This window comes from Cyanistes caeruleus, chromosome 1 (assembly GCF_971803275.1).
Source record: "Cyanistes caeruleus chromosome 1, bCyaCae1.hap1.1, whole genome shotgun sequence".
Lineage (NCBI taxonomy): Eukaryota > Metazoa > Chordata > Aves > Passeriformes > Paridae > Cyanistes > Cyanistes caeruleus.
In genome coordinates, this window is record NC_141701.1 from 106,995,454 (window position 1) to 107,012,149 (window position 16,696).

The 16,696-nt window shown below is 41.2% G+C and overlaps 1 long non-coding RNA gene across 1 annotated transcript; it reads right to left on the reverse strand.

Moving 5' to 3' along the window:
- Positions 1 to 377: 377 nt before the first annotated feature.
- On the reverse strand, positions 378 to 16,663 carry LOC147655807 (uncharacterized). Its single transcript, XR_015275537.1, has 3 exons — positions 16,175 to 16,663; positions 14,311 to 14,481; positions 378 to 7,258 (listed from the first exon to the last, which is right to left on the reverse strand). It is a non-coding gene; the product is annotated as an uncharacterized LOC147655807 (long non-coding RNA).
- Between the last annotated feature and the right edge of the window lie 33 nt (positions 16,664 to 16,696).

Genomic DNA, 16,696 nt, shown 5'->3' on the forward strand with positions numbered 1-16,696 from the left:
AGGTAGCACGGGAGACGGGCGGACCCCGAGAGTTGTAAACACGCAGACACAACCCCGCCATTTCCCGCAGATTTCCCGCAGCTCTTGGGAGCGGAGCTGCTGGACGCCCTGGGAGGGACCGAAAACACGGCAAGTGACCCCCCGCATAAGGGGGTTTTGTCACTCTACCTGGACACGTACTCCTTGCACGACTTGTAGTATTTGCAAGCTTAAAGTCCGACCGCAAATGTTCCATTTTAGATCAAACCCCCAAAGATACGAGGCTGTGTTGGCAAATGAGTATTCATGCACACCAGTGCTTTCACAGGGATTTGCTACTCCCTGGCGGGAAACCTTTCCAAATGACACGGAGAAAAGACAGAATTACAGAACGATTTGGGTTAGAAGGGACTTTAAAGATCAAGTAGCTCCAATCCCCTGACAAAGGCAGGGATATATTTTACTAGACCAGGCTGCTTTGAGCCCCATCAAACTGGGCCTTGAACACTTTCAGGGCTGAGGCATCCACAGATTCTCTGGGCAACTTGTGCCAGTGCCTCATCACCCTCACGGTAAATGAGTATCTAATTTAACCTACTGTCTTTCAGTTTGAATCTGTTCCCCCTTGTAAATAGTTCCTTTCCATCTTTCTTGTAGGTTCCCTTCAGGTGTGGGAAGGCTGCAATTAGGTCACCCTGAAGCCTTCTCTTTTCCAGGCTGAACAATCCCAACTCTCTTAGTCTTTCCTCATAGAAGAGGTGTTCCAACTGTCCTGGTGGTCTCCTCTGGACTTGCTCCAATAGGTCCATGTCCTTCCTGTGCTGGTCCCCCAGAGCTGAGTAGCGGGACAGAATCCCTTCGTTCCCTGCTGGCCATGCTGCTTTGGAGGTCACTTGGGACTTCATAGGCTGCCATGACTTTTCAAATATCATGGAGAGGAGTTTGGCAGCTACATCAGGCAATTCCCTCAGGACTTTGGGATGCATCTCATCAGGCCACATAGACCGATATATATTCAGATTCTTCATGTGGTCATGAACCTGACCTGACAAGCACCCAGTAAGACACAGCATCTGAAAAGAGTCACCATCCCAGTGTACTGGCAATCCCCCTCCTCTCTCTTTGATCTTGAATACAGTAATGAAGAGGAACTTAAGTTTTTTCCCTCTGTTATTCTAACTGGTTTCAGTGAACAAGGATAGGAAAGCTAAGCACCTCCATGTGAAGCAACAACCTCAAGCAAGATTAAGTCAAATGATACAATATTTTTGAAAAGCAGAGATATTTATGATAGCAGGATTGGGGCAACCAGTTGGAAATGCAGGCATCCTAAGAAGATCACGTAAGAAACACCAATGATAAGATTTTGTTATGAAAAATTATTAAACAAGCACAGTGTACTCTTGGGTGGATGCAAGCCCATGAAAACCAGAGAAGACAGTGTGCCTGAGCATTGCAGCTGGGGAGACGACAGCTCACAGGCCCCAGTTCCCCACTTTTTTGTGCATCTATCACCCAGCTGTACCAACCCAGCAACAGAAGGGATGCATTCCAATCAAAGGTTTTGTAAGTGCATTCAGAAATGCTCTTGTATAATATTGATGTATTGCTAGGAAATGGGTGCTCTTCGATGACCTAAGCAGTCAAAAAAGTTAGCCAATTGGACAGTTATTTAAAGATAACAAGATTTGCGGTTGCAAATCACATCCTTCTTCTTCCAAAAAGTCACACTGTGCATTCCAAATCGGTCTTTTAAACAAGCAATGTAAATTGTCTGGCAGTTGCCTAGCATTAAATAGCTTATTTTAATGTTGGTTTATGTGGACACAATTTATTTTTTCAAGGAGAACTCATAGTTCACCACTGGAGTATGTTGATACAACCAACATAAAGATAAAGCTTACCCTGAATTCGGTACTTCTTATTGCCAGGCAGTGACACAATCTTTATTTTTGCATGTTTATTTAAAAAGTTCTATGTTTTCAAAATAATTCCTTGGACTCTTAATATTTATGCAGATTTGTACTCCTTACTCCTCACCTGTGTCAATAACAGTCCTACACATCTGATGTAATTACCATTGCCTCAACACTGCTCTGAGTGTTTCCAATTTTATTAACTCCTAAAAGAGCCAAATATCCCTTCTGTGCTACCAAACCTGCCCGCTTCATGCCTCAGTTCCATTTGCCCCATGGCTCATGTGCCACATGCCTCTCCATAATCACACACAGAGCTCAAGACAGCTGTCAGGAAGGTGCATTCCCTTTTTCAGTCCCCCTAGTTTTGTTCACAGAGGTAGCAAATGTGCAAATGTGGTATTTTCCTTAGAAATGTAAATTTAAACATTTTGCTCTCTTTTCAAAGCATGTATGCAGGCAAGCACAAATTCTTATTTATGTGTCAGTTTGTTTGAACACTAACCCAGCTTCCCTGGAAGCATTTTGGGCATGCTGATCTCTATCAGACCTGACACACGGCAATGCCTAACACAGTGTGAGAAGGGGGAGAGAAAAGCACACATGCCTGAACCATCTAGAGAAGCTGGTCCTGGAAGGAGGATCATCCTTTCCACACTTTAAAACACAGTACAGGTGAGGTCCAGTCAGCTTTCAGGAGTGTCACAGGTCAGACATTAAAGAAGGATTAAGGAGCTGGGATTCATGCCTTTTCATCTCCCTTTGCAGTACACTGTGTGCCTCACGTAATGTCCAAGGGGCTGCAGACTTGAGCTATGTTTTATCAATTTAAAATAGATTTGATGCTGTTCCCAAATCTTTCGTAAGGGCAGGGAAGCAAAATGTCACCTCTTATGGCTTCCCCTTGTATCACACCAGCATCACACACAGGAGAAATCCAAAAGCTCAGATTCCAAGAAGGTAGATAAGAAAATTCCTTCATACACTACTTGATACAAATCATGTCTCAGAATGACTGAAGAAAGCTGAGAAGCATGTTGATGAGTCACTTCAATTAAAGATTAATTTATGGTAACTTGGGAAAAGGAAATAAAGCCTCAGCTTGAGCCTGAGGTAGGCAAGATACCACTGGTTTGTAACTTGAGATGCTGCCCTACTCCTTGGAATGTGCTTGAAGCCAAGCACCAGGCAGTCATGAGATGGTGGGGTCTAATGTAAATGAAAATGTTTGCAACACATTTGGTCACATAAACACAGGAGGAGTTGTGACTAGTGAAACTTCTGCTGAGTAGCTGTTGGACTTACTCACTGCTTAACCACTGACTGTTGTCAATTACCCCTCTCACAAGTAGGATTACAGGCCTGGAGATTCAGTCCCTGGATGCCCCCAAGAATGTATGCATTGTGCTTTGATCCAGAGGTTTTCTAGAAAAGATAGCATGTTGAGACAGAAGAACACAGAGAGGATTTGCAATACTAAATTACTAAATATTCTATCAATTATACATCAAGGAAAACAGAGGTAATCCTTTTATTCTTAGAAAGAGTATGTCAATGCTGCAGTTTGCAGATACCTTGAAATTATGGCAGGCAAATTTAGAGATAATTAAGATACTAGAAGTAAAAAAAGTGAGAACAATGGAAATCACAGCTTGAACTGACATGAAATCCAATTTTAAAAAACATCTATCTGCTTTTAACAGGTAGGTAATATTCATAAAGACCAAAATATACTGCTGGTTTTGGCTGTATAATCTACTGGGGGATTGTGACAAGGGACTCTGAATTATTTTTATCTTCTGCAGTTTTCCACAGCTATTCACCTCAGTATATACTCTCAAAATCCTAAGGAGCTTCTTAGAGAATAGTTTTGGGTTACAACTAATGTGAAAAAACCATTGTGCTCTTGGTGCTGAATTGTATTTCAAGAAAGGAAAAAAAATGCTAATTGTAATTAAAAAGTTTCTGCATCTAAAGGTCTGTAAAGGTTGTAGAGCTCTTCAGATATTTTGAAACAGCAATGGAAACTGTGAAACTATTAACTATGAAATATGGCTAAACTATAACTACAAAACATTCTCAGTAAGTACTGGTTTCAGTAAACAGGATTTTGAAGAAACACTATTCCTGTTTTATACAGCTAAGTGATTATTCCAGAGCATCTGGAACCTGAAATACCTCTTTGCATCCAAAATATTGTAATATAAATTCAATATTTATTACATTATCTCACACATTATTTAATTGCATGTAAATTATAGTCAATGGTGTGAGTCACAAGGGACTGACATGACCCTAAATGCCTTTGGTGACCAACATGATCCAGGTGACTTGGGCTTTCTTCTTCCTTTGTGAGTCATGAGAAATACTGTGACATGGAGCTCTTCACTCTTCACAGAGTGTCATGCTGGACAATTCAGCCACTCCACAGGCTATTTAACACTCAGCTTTTATCCTGATTTATTACTGGTAGTGGTTTAGCAGTGAACATAAAGAACAGAGCATCAGAGAAATGGATATACTTTAAATTTCTGATACATTTCACTTGCTCCAATCCATCTTCAGTTTATCTCTACTCCAGCTACTATGGATGTTCTAAGGAAAGTCAAACAGAGGGTAACTCTGTGAACCAGTGCTCTCTTCCAGACCCTGCCCCGCCAGGAGGGTCTCACTTGCCATAGGTACACAGCAATTCCTTTGCTGGATGTCACAGCATAATGAGATACACCAACTGAGCTGTCTTAATTAGTGCTTATGAATAGCCCATCATTCCAAATGTGCCATGCTAAATTAGTATCCAAGTGATTTAGCAAGTCTGGCTCACTTTGGCGGAAACCAGTTAGACAGCACTTACAAAAGGCTGCTGCCATCAGAGATGAGGCAGTGGATCCCAGCAGCCAAACACGAGGATAAATTACAGTTGACTGTTGTCTTCCACCAACTCTGCTATTGTTTGTAAGGCAAATGGCTGTCAAAAGCATAGGCCTGGCTTGCACACTTCCGAGGCATCAGTCACGCTTTCTTTTGTGTTTGCACTGCAACTGTTGTAGTTTGCACTCTACTAGAAACAAACAAATAACTGCAGCAAGCCAACTCTGGGCAAAACTATTTTCTAATTACCCTTGAGCACTGGTGTTGGCCTCAGTGTAGATGTGCCAGTGTAAAACTGCAGAAAAACTACCCTATGCATCCGGCTTTTCCTACCATTTCTCACAACTACATATATTTAAATGTTACCAATTTCCATTCAATGTTCACACATTTATCAGGCAAGATAAATGAATGCCTTCACCCTCATCTCACAAAAAAGGAAAGGGTTTTCAAAACTAAATACCCTCCAAAGTAGAGACCACAGAGGTTAAAACTCACCATTTCAAAGTAAGTATGAAAATCAGTTACCAGATTTTCAGAAAACTTAATCTATGGAGGGCTAAAATTTTAAAAATATGGTTATAGGGAACATACCAAATGAAATAAGTAGCTGAAGACAAAATGAGAAATACATATGTTAACAAATTATTAAAACTCACCTAAACTAAAGCATATTCTAAATATATTGCAGGTACCCACAAAAGCCACAAAGTCAGAGAGTGATTTTGAAACAATGGACTGCTTATACTGAACTGCAGAAAGACTTGGATATTCCTAATGGATCCAACAGATTCCTATTCCTAAAGGATATTTGTAGTTAAACAGGTTTTGGTCTGCAGATTACTACAGTGTCATGCAGAAGTGACAAGGAAGCCTGCTGCCCACTGGCCTAAATTCCCAGTGAATGGGGGTTTGAATCTGCAATGGAAATGATCTAGGAGACTGCACACCAAAAAAAAAAAAAAAAATCTAAACTGCAGCCTTCTTTCTGAAGTGAACCTTCACATGCAGCATGAACAATCTCAGAATTGTGTTGCTCAAACTGTGCAGAAAGAGGTGGTTCCTGCAACAAGGGTCACACTGGTTTCCTTAAATGCATTAAAAACAATCAATTACTGATAGTTTGCCTATTATAAAGGATCTTCACTCAGTCAAAAGGGAGAGCAGAAGTATTATGTGCTTATTTGAAGACTAAAAAGCTTTTCAAGAAGCACGATAAACACTAAGGTCTGAAAAGCAAATGGTCACAATTGGATTATTAACTTATCACACTTAAGTTTCATCATGCCTGATCTGTAGTCTGTTTGCTAGAACTGTTGTGGCTCTATAATTAAAAAAATAATAATGTTTTGTTCCAACATTCTTTTAAACAAAGCTGCCTTAATAAAGTTGGTTTGCAAATTAGGTGTGGACTATGACTCCTGCTCAGAAAGACAGAACGCTTTTATCCAAGCTCCAGTCTAACCCCCACCCCCACATCCACCCATCCCCTGCCTATAGTATTTTCCATATAAAATGCCTTCTGAAAGCTGCATGTGTTGGGGGGAGAAGAGAAAATGGTTAATCTGCAAACAACCTGGCACAAAACAAGCTATGCAAACTTTCCTGAAATGTAAAGCTATCTGTTCCACCAGGGGTACAGCCTGCTTGCATTTGGAAATGAGCACACCACAAAGCTCACTTTGCATGTCTTGGGTAAAAGGATTATTTGCAGAAGTGATTGGAAAAGAGGCAAGTCAGGTCAGTCACTTCTCTGCATACCAGGGCTGTAGCTGCCAGAGGCCAGTGCTTAAGCAAACTGGAAACAGGACACCTTGTTATTTTTCCCCTCCTTCATTAATATTCACGTGTGAATCCCTTGGGAACTGCCTGAAGTTCTTAGATGTTACAAAATAGTGCTCACTTATTAGTTCTTCTTAGTGTGAGTGTAAGCATTAAAGCAGGTGCTTACCAGGAGTCCAGTGCAAGAAGATTGCAGCAATCTTCTCTCTGAATTAGTAAACATTTAGTGACTCTTGTGTGAATTTTCATTAACATTTTGCATCTCAAGAGAGAAAGAAAAAATTCAGACATCAACTCCTAACATTTCAGTTTTACTAGAAATGTCAGCATTCTTTTGGAAGCAGATTCACACAGATTTATTGGATATTTACTGCATCTGTGAGTTTGTTTTTAACTGAAGAGTCCATCTGTAGAGCAACTTCAGCGTGGTATTCCAATAACTTTTCCAGCCATCTGATCTGTGTACTAAAAGAACAGTTTTAGGCCCAAGCTCACAAAATTTGGAACTTTTACGTTACACAATGATCCTTAAGTGTTTGCATAGAGCTGGTAAAATCATTCTGAGTGTTGGGCACATTCTGAACCCATTCCTGGTTTGCTGGGCTGTTGCAGCACAGGTCACAGGTTTTGTTGCCTGCCTTCTCCACTAATTGTTCCAGACAAGTTTTATCTGTATGTCCTCACGGTTCAGACCAAACATCCTGTGCAATCTAAGTGGACTAAAGAAACACTCCATAAAGCCAAGAATTAAAGTCTTAGCAAATGAAAGAGTAGTTATTATTAGTCTGGCTACAATCATGCTAAGATTTGTTGTCCAAATCAGCTAATAATTGAGGCTAATTCAATAATGATATCATTAGAACTACTATGCACAAAGTTAATATTACCTATGCCTTTCTCTGGTCTCATGCTCCCCTTTCCACTGGGTTCAAAAGTCAATAAAACCAGCAAGGGCTGACAGAAGTAAGCTATCAGCATCCTAAGTTATTTGCCTTGATTACAGTGCTAATATTTATGATTTCTTCTTCCTCTTTGCCAGGAAAATGATGTTGTGAGTTTTCCCCTCCTCACTTGAGGTCTGCTTGTGGTAATTTTTCATGTTTGCTACCAGTCTGTCAACTTTGTGCCTTCTTTGTGGCTCACAGTTCAGTGTTACATCTCACTTTACTGCAGATTATAGGTTTTACCTATATTGGAGGTAAACCACTAAATCTATTGACTCAACTTCTAAGGCTTCGTTTCTTTAGTGATCTGTGGTTGACAGTCTGTGGTCCTGAGGCCTCTGGTACCATCCTGTGCTTGAATTTTCTTATCTTGTACTTGCATTTGGGAGGCCCAAAACACCCTGGTTTTTAATCTACAGCCTTCAAGCTGTGGTTTCCAGATAACTTAACTAATGTTTTATGAACACAGCCTAACCACCTGTAGCCAACATCTACATGTTTTGGCAAGAACACTGGTACTTTATTAAAATTACTTTATAACTGGGCAGAACACTTCTTATTTCTTAGTTTATTCAAGCAAGACCAAAAAGCATCATGTAAGGCTGGCAGAAATCCCTGTTAGAGAATGCTAAATTGATATTTTTTTTTTTTGCACACTCCACAAATGACAAATAGAAGCATAGGCTATGCGCAAATCTGCCTTGATACACAGTAGGAAAGAACGTGTTTTTCTCTATCTATAATGATATATTTATCTATCCATTTCTATGTCTATATAACTACAGATGACAGTATGTTTCAAGCAAATGTACCTATGATGTTCCTGGATGTCATTCATAGCAGAACTAGCATAATGGAATAGATACATAGAGATTCCTAGCCCACCATTGGAAAACATTATTTTTGTGTGTTTGGCATGAGTTTCAACTTCCCCATAGGAGAATTCTTTTCTCATTCCTGTCAGAGACAGTACTAGGTCAACTTGCTCAACTAATCCTCACTTCATTGCTGTGCCAGTGCTACACTACTTTTCCAATATTACCTTCAAGATGTGCAGGGAAAGAAGAAGGTCTAGAACTGTGAGTTTCCATTCCTTTCATTTCAGTTACCTAGAAAGCTGTTGGTGAGTGGACATATGGGAAGTATGTTAAGCTAAAGACCTGTGAATTTTGGATAGTTTTGAAAAAAACTATTGTTAAATGGGAACAGCTGCTTTGCATGGAACTAACAGATCAGCTACTGTAACAAGAGAATGTTCCCATTTAATAGAGGTGGCAAGTAGAACCAAGAATTTTTGCCTTCAACTTTTTAGATTGCATTTTTCATCACTTTATTTCTACAGTTTCTGTGACCCATTAGTAAACACTGGAGCCTTTTTAGGTTTCACTGGAAAGTTGGCAGCTCAGAGGGGACATACCAAGGACAGATGCTGGCACTGAAGATTCCTATTTTACTTGATACGCCGGGCATCGTTTAAACGGGAACTGTTTTATCAGTCACTATATTATACAGACAAAATTCAGGAAAGGAATCTGCTTTTGCAAGGAAAAAGCTCTTGTAAACCAATCACTGATTTGAGAATACAGCCAAAGCTCAGAAGGAGGAATTTCCTGCAGCTGTGAAAAAACCAACTGGCTACCAGGCAAAGAATCTAGCCTTGATTCTTACTTAGTCAGTAGCAAAACTCCTGCCAACTTTGATGACAGTAAAACTGTAACTATTAGGGTTAAGAAGCAGTGTATATATGTAATAGAAGAGAAACATAATTATAATATAATAATTATTATAATGGAATAATTATTATCCTCCTAATAAGGGGTTCAAATTACAGAGATCCTGACTCAAACTCTCATCTTTAAAAAACCAGATAAATAAAGAATTACGGATTTCATTGCATTTGGCTGTCTCTTGTGAAACCAAAATCCTGGCCATACAGCTTGGGCATAAGTGATCCCACAAAGGATGGTATGTTTTGTAAGAAGTTGGGAGACTGTTCAAGGGTTGTCAGCCAGAATCTCCCTTCCCTACTGTTTTGTAACATGCCATTAGCATCTGAGTGCTCCTACTGCTCACACAGTTCCTGAATGGGATCAGTCCTTACTTGAGTAAAGTCCCTTGAAGGTAAATAAAACTTTGCCTCTGTAATGATGTACTCGGGGCTTTATATTAGCAGAAGAGACAACATGTTGCTACTACAAGTACCTGAAAGAAGGTTGTAGCAAGGTGAGGATTGGTCTCTTCTCCCAGACAAAAAGTGATAGAATGAGAGGACACAGCCCTAGGCTGTGCCAGAAGAACTTCCACTTGGACATCATGAAGAATTTCTTCACTGGAATGGAGGTCAGGCATTGGAACAGGCTGCCCAGGGAGGTGGTGGAGTCACCATCCCAGGAGGTGTACAAGAAACGACTGGACATGGCCCTTAGTCCTATGGTCTAGCTGACAAGACCATGATCAGTCTAAGGTTGGACTCAATAATCTTGGAGGCCTTTCCAACCTTAATGATTCCATGATTCAAAGTCAGCATATACACAGAGGTACAATGCTATATTAAGAGTGTAGCACACAAATTACACTCATCAAATATGACAATTCTTTTCATCCTGAAAAAAAAATGCAAATGGCACAAAGTAAAATGTCTGGGACTACATAAAATTATTTGTATTTATTTATAAAGACTGGGAGGAAAAAGGCAAAAACCAATGAAAAATGTAAGTTATTCAATGATTCCATGTCTTTAAAGATGTAAGTGAATTAAAATAATGAAGAAACATTAAAGAAGGATTATTTTCACTGAGTGGTAGCTTGAAGAGATGGTATGCATTACACTTCTGATGGAGGTGACTTTAAAAACTCCAAGTGATGAAAAAGATGGTATCTCCACAGAAGGATGGAGGGACTTCATTGATGCAATCACCTACCAAAGCTCTGGAGGACAGAATTTACAAAAAGAATGACAAACATTCCTCTTTTACGTTCCAGTTTATCAGACTTTGGGATAGATCCAATAAAAATATTTGAATGCTTAAAATGGGATGTAACTGTTCAAGTGACTTCAGACTAAAACTGCAGTTCAAACCACTTTGCACAACTAATTTCCAGAGATGCTTCCTTTCTTAGCTATAAAACTTCAAGTGCATGTTTTTGAATAAACTACATAGTAACCTAGTGTGGGAACTGAATCAGCTGGGATAGATCAGGACCTTGGACCAGGTTCCTGACAGGGAGGGAATAAACCTGAGACTATGGGAGGCAGGATACTGAAAGGATGAAAATTTGGATGATACTGGGATCATTCCGTAACAGGTCATGTCCCTGATCCACGTTTGCAATTGAACCCCTGCCCTCAGGTACCCCTATGTATTGCTAGGTTAACCATGCCCCCAGGTCTTTGGATGAAGCCCCTCGGACCAAGCAGTCCCAGTGAACATTAAAATCTATCTTTGGGTACTCCATCGTACCCATCCCGATTTATTCTGCCACATTTGACCTGGCCAAACCGGACGAGAGGTCTCAGAACCCCACTGAGACAACCTAGTCCTTATAGAAATAATTCAATGCTTAGTTCACACCTGTGCTTGGTTTGAATCGAGATTTGGTAGAAGTCTGATATTCCTCTGCCCAATTTTCCTAAAAGGCATATCCCTGTGGACATGTACAGATAATATCAAATACCAATAGGATCAGGACTGTGCAAAATGCAGCTGTGGCCATCATACTCTTTCAGACATTTGTTGCCTGTAAGAGGCTTAAAGATGCCTGTCTCAAACACTGTCAAGGCCTCAGAAGGAACTTGCTACAAGATAAACCACCACATCAGGAACTCGAGACAAGCACAGAAGAGAAAAAATTGCAACAGGAAGGTGCTAATTCCAGGCCTAACGGAGGTAAGGCTGGTTAGTACATTCTGGTGAGGCATATCTCAGTAAATGGATCACACAACTCACTAATTCCTTTTATGTGATGACATACAGCAGCAAACACCACAGTAAAGGTTCTGGTGTGTGGAACACTTCACTGCTGAGCAGTATCATTGTAAACATGAGATTACTCTGAGAAGCAGGAACAAGGACCACAACATTGTCACCTGGTGCAATGGTGCTAAACAGGGATGAACAGGGCTCTGGTCCCTGCTTAGAGTACTGATTTTGTGTGTCACAGAAAGAAGTATAGTTTCCATTGTTGGATGAGCACTCCTCATGGTGTACTCACAGCCAAATTCAAACACCCTTGTCTATCTGGCCCCGTGAATCTCAAATGCTTTTCTCTACTGCTTCCATAGAGTGCAGTATAAAAGGTGAATATCCCCACTGATGTAGCTGTTAGCTTGATGCTTAGGGGATATTTTATCCCAGTGACACACAACCTCCCATCACTGAATACTCAGACCAAGGAGGGAACCAAACTTTCTAATTGCTAAACTAGTATCAAAAGAAACTGCCAGCATTTCCACTTCAGACAAAACTTTTCACTCTAAGAAAGGATCTCAGCACCTCTCCTAATAGCTGAGGTGCCCAATTGGTTAAAGAGCCTCTGATATTCTGAGGCAGCCTTTCCTGTGGTCAGAAGTGGTCCAGAGCTTAGACTCACTCTGTTCTAAATGTCTCCATCTAGCTTCAGGCATGAAGCTGGCGTGGGCTGGCTATTCTGGATTTAGACTGTGCTCTGCTCAGCCTGCTTAGATCTGCTTCTTCTGGATCCCATTAGGAGGTGCTTAACTTCCCATGAAGCCTAACACGGGTTCTGGATTCCTGTCTCATGCGTAATATCTGACACATAATCAGAAACAGATCCTGACCCAAAGCTCTAGCCAGCCAAAAATGGAGAAAAACAGACTGGCTGACATTCTGCCAGGGCTACCCTCTTACAGGAATACTGATGCCCATGGGATGACATAGATGTAAATCAATTTGTTCCCAGTATTATCTCTTGTAGCTGAAACATTATAAAGGTGTAGTGGATACCATGAAAAATAACGACTTTTCAGATACTTCGCATTGCAACAGCAATTAATGTTTCTGCTTAGATGTTTGGATGAAGCTGGAATTACAGTGCCATGACACCAGCTGTAAGACTAATATTTCCCCAAAAATTAACTTCTTGAAATGGCTGAAGCACTACATTCATATACACAGGAAAAAAAAAAAACACCCCACAACTTCAAATAAATAGTCTTCTAAGTACCAGATCCTCAGTTAATATAAACCCTTTAAATAGAATGGATTTAAACAATTTACAGATACTGAGCACCTTTGCTTCAAAATAAACAGAAATGAAAGTAACAGGTTTTTTTCTACTCCCTCCTTTTCACAATTCATTTTGTTTAGATCTTTGCTATGGACTGATATGAAAGCAATCGCCTTCTTGAGTAAGTGTGCAACACAGGAATCCAGGGTTTCTTCTCAGCAAAGGAGGAAAAAAAATAGAAACTCTGGAGCTACCTACAGCTTTGAATAATCTCCTCTCACAAAAAAGTACTTCTAAGACAGGTAATAAAGTGATAAAGTTCATTTCCAAGACAGATGGGAAAATGCACTGAAAATTATTTGTATCAAAATGAAGAACACATTTAAACCACTGTGTCTGGGCAGATTTATGTATCTATCAAATTTTATGTCCCATGTGCCCCATTAAGTTTTATTGCGGCAAAGATGACATCCAAATGTCCTGATCTGATCAGAAATTACAGCCTGGGTCTCCAAGCCACTGGGATGCAAAGAACACAGCAAGATCCCATTGACTTAACAGTAAGAAGGTGATTATGTATAATATGATCTGTCCTTCTGCCTCCACTGGAACCCCACAGTTCTGTTGAGACCACGCACTTAGTTCCTCAATTTGTGCCAATTATTCTGTCATGGCTGAAGTCATTGAATCTGAGGTCATCAAAGCCAGACCCTTAACTTCTCCAAACTGGCAGAAGTCTTCTTATTTCAGCCAAGTTAGGATAGTCAAGAGTGTATGAAAGCAAGACTGGTAGGGTTTCTGGAGAACTCCTGTTTCTTTTGCTATTGCACACATCTCCCACAGAATACCATTCATGAACTGGAAACACTCCACCTTGGAATGATATTAGATTTTCTGTCACTGTCCTATCATGCAAGAAAGCTGCTTCAGAGTCTAACTACTCTGTTGGTTTGAAAAAGTGAAGTAAAAAGGCACTTGAAAAAAAACCAATACTGGCCTGAAAGGGGGGCCAAAAAACTCTATTATATCACTTCAGTTTGCTTCCAACATAAAGTCTCTATTTAGTAGGCATCAGTCCAGTCCATCCCTAACTATTGTAATAGTAACTATTACCATTTCTCTAAATAGAGTGAAAAATTGATAATGTGTCTCATCTAAGTTCTTTCAGACATTTTAAATGTAATTGCAACACCTAAAAATATTTCACCTACCTCACTTGTTGCTTGAAGATACATGGCCATGAAAGGGAGTGATTGCAATTTGACATGTTCCCACATGCTAGGAGTGTCACAGCAGCAAATCTCTTAGCCTCCAGCAAGCATCAAGTCATCTACTTAACCTGCTTCACAGTGGATTATATTAAACCACATCACCTTGCATTTGCCTCATACACAGATATTTAACTCAGATTAGCAAATAAACTGATTTTGCCTCTAAGCCTTTAGACAAGAGGTGTTAATGGCGTTCTGCACCTCAAGAAACTGCTGCGATCTGCCTTTTCAAGACATGCCAGCAATTCAGCATGTTCTGAGTTTAGGCCCAAGGAAAGGCTACTCCTCAAAGGCCCGCTGCTAAAGAAAATACACAAGCTGTCTACAAACGCATGGGATAAATGAAAATGGTTTACTCACAGCTCATGCACCATCTCATGACATCTTGGCCAGATGGATAGGTCGGAATTACTTTATGTAGGACGGGAGTTGGGTTTTTTTGGTAAGTGTATCTGCAAGATTATGTTGCTTTGCTGCTGAGTGTTGTTCTGTGGAAGAATGGCTGCTGCCTTCTTTCCAGGGCCAGAAAACCTACAAAATTTGGTGCATGAAATAAAAATCTTCATCAGTAGTGTATATTAGTGTCATGACATGCAAAAGCTAGATTATTTTGTTTCAAAATTAAAATAAGCACCTTTTGCCTTGAAAAGGACTGTGACAATTAATTGGACAAAAATAGTTTCCTGGGATCTGAAGTTCCAATGGCAGCCACTTAGGTGAATGCAAGTGAGAAACATAACATGTGAATGTTCATCTCAGATAAGGTTTTACTGAGTAAAAGCTAAAGTAATATTAAAGTAGTGCTTGATTAACAATATTACATTGCTAAATAGTGTGTAAGATTGATTTTTACCTTGTAAAAGATAGGCATTCTCAGGACCATGTTTGTCTTACTGCACTTAAGAATCACAAGGTGCTGTAATAGCAGTTACCTCAAATTACATCAAAATTACCTCAAATTACATGAAAGTGCACATCAAGTGTCTTTGATGTGCACTTTTGAAGCACCACAATGATCACAGTTAAAAACACCTTCAATTCCTGAACTTCTAAGATATGTTTTCTGCATTTCACTCAGCTCTTAAGCAATTCCCAAAATCTCATGTGCCCTTGAATTTCAGCATGAAGCAAAAGCAAAGATTTAAACTTTGCCTTCCCAATACTGATCTACCTCTGTTGTTCATCCTCCAATAGAGAGAACACAGCCAAGGCAGAAAACTGCAAAGGTTGGGGGTAGATTTGCCTCTTCAGTGGTGCTCATACACTGAAGACAAGGCTGCCCTTTGCTAGTCAGCTAGGTCCCACCACAGCAACACAGTCCTAGCCAGACACTGCTGTGTTTGCTTCCAAAATAAAGTCTCTATTTATAGACTTTTTGGCACTAGAACCTTGCCCCATAACCAACATGTACCTTCCGATGCAGCAACCCAGCCATTAAAAAAAATAAATAAAAGAAAGAAAAACCAAATCCAAGTCTGGGTTTTAGTTTGGATGCTGACCTTTTTCTCCTTCCAGCCACACATATGATTCAAGCACAGAATCACAGAACCATAGATCAGTTTTGGTTGGACAGGACTTTTAAGATCATCAAGTTCCAACTCCCTTGCCACAGGCAGTGACACCTTTCACTAGACCAGGTTGCTCAGTGCTCCATCCAGCCTGGTTTTGGGCACTTCTAGGAATGGGACATCCAGAATTTCCCTGGGCAACCTGTTCCAGTGCCTTATCACCCTCCCAGTAAAGAATGCCCAGTGAGCGCTATGATGGGGCCCTCCTTGCATAACCAGCCCCTTTCCCCAACCTCAGAGGCCCCTCAGCTGCATCCTCGACTTGGTGAGAAAAGCAACCCCCTCAGCACCATCCTGGAGACACCTGCTTCCTGACACCTCATAGCCAGCCCACTGCCATATTCCCCCATGCGTGTCTATACACCTCTCAGTCCTAGTGTGTGAATCACAGAAGGTTTTGAGTTGGAAAGGACCTTAAAGATCACCTAGTTCCAACCTCCTTACATGGGCAGGGACACCTTCCACTAGGCAAGATTGCTCCAAGCCACATCAAACCTGTCCTTGAATAGTGTCAGGGATGGCACAGACACAATTTCTCTGGGCAACCTGTGCAAATGCCTCACCACCCTAACAGTAAAGAATTTATTCCTTTTATCTAATCTGAATCTATTCTCTTTCAGTGTTAATCCACTCCCTCTTGTCCTGTCGCTACACACCCTTGTGCTGTCCCTCTCCATCTTTCTTCTAGCTCCCTTCAGGTGCTGAAGGCCGCAGTTAGGTCATCCCAGAGCCTTCTCCAGGCTGAACAACCCCAGTTCTCTCAGCCTTTCCTCACAGGAAAGGTGCTCTATCCCTCTAATCAACTTGGTGGCCTCGTCTGAGCTCGCTCCAACAGTTTCATGTCCTTCCTGTGCTGGGAACCCCAGAGCTGGATGAAGCACTCCAGGTGGAGTCTCACCCGACCGGAGTGGTGACCCTCCCGCCAGGGAGAAGTTACTGGGACGTTGGTATTAATTTTTTTTTTTTTTAACATCGGTGTTTTGAAGGCACAGAACTCCACACGTATTCCCAAGCCCCGGTAAAGTGCCGCGGGTGCCTGAGGCTGCGGCGGGCGGAGCTCTGAGCCCGGAGCCCGCCCGGGGCCGTGAGGGGCGGGGTGCCCGTGGCTGCGGGCGCCGGAGGAAGTCGGCGCTCGGCCGGAAACCGGGATGCGGAGGGCGGGGAGGGGGCGTCGCCAG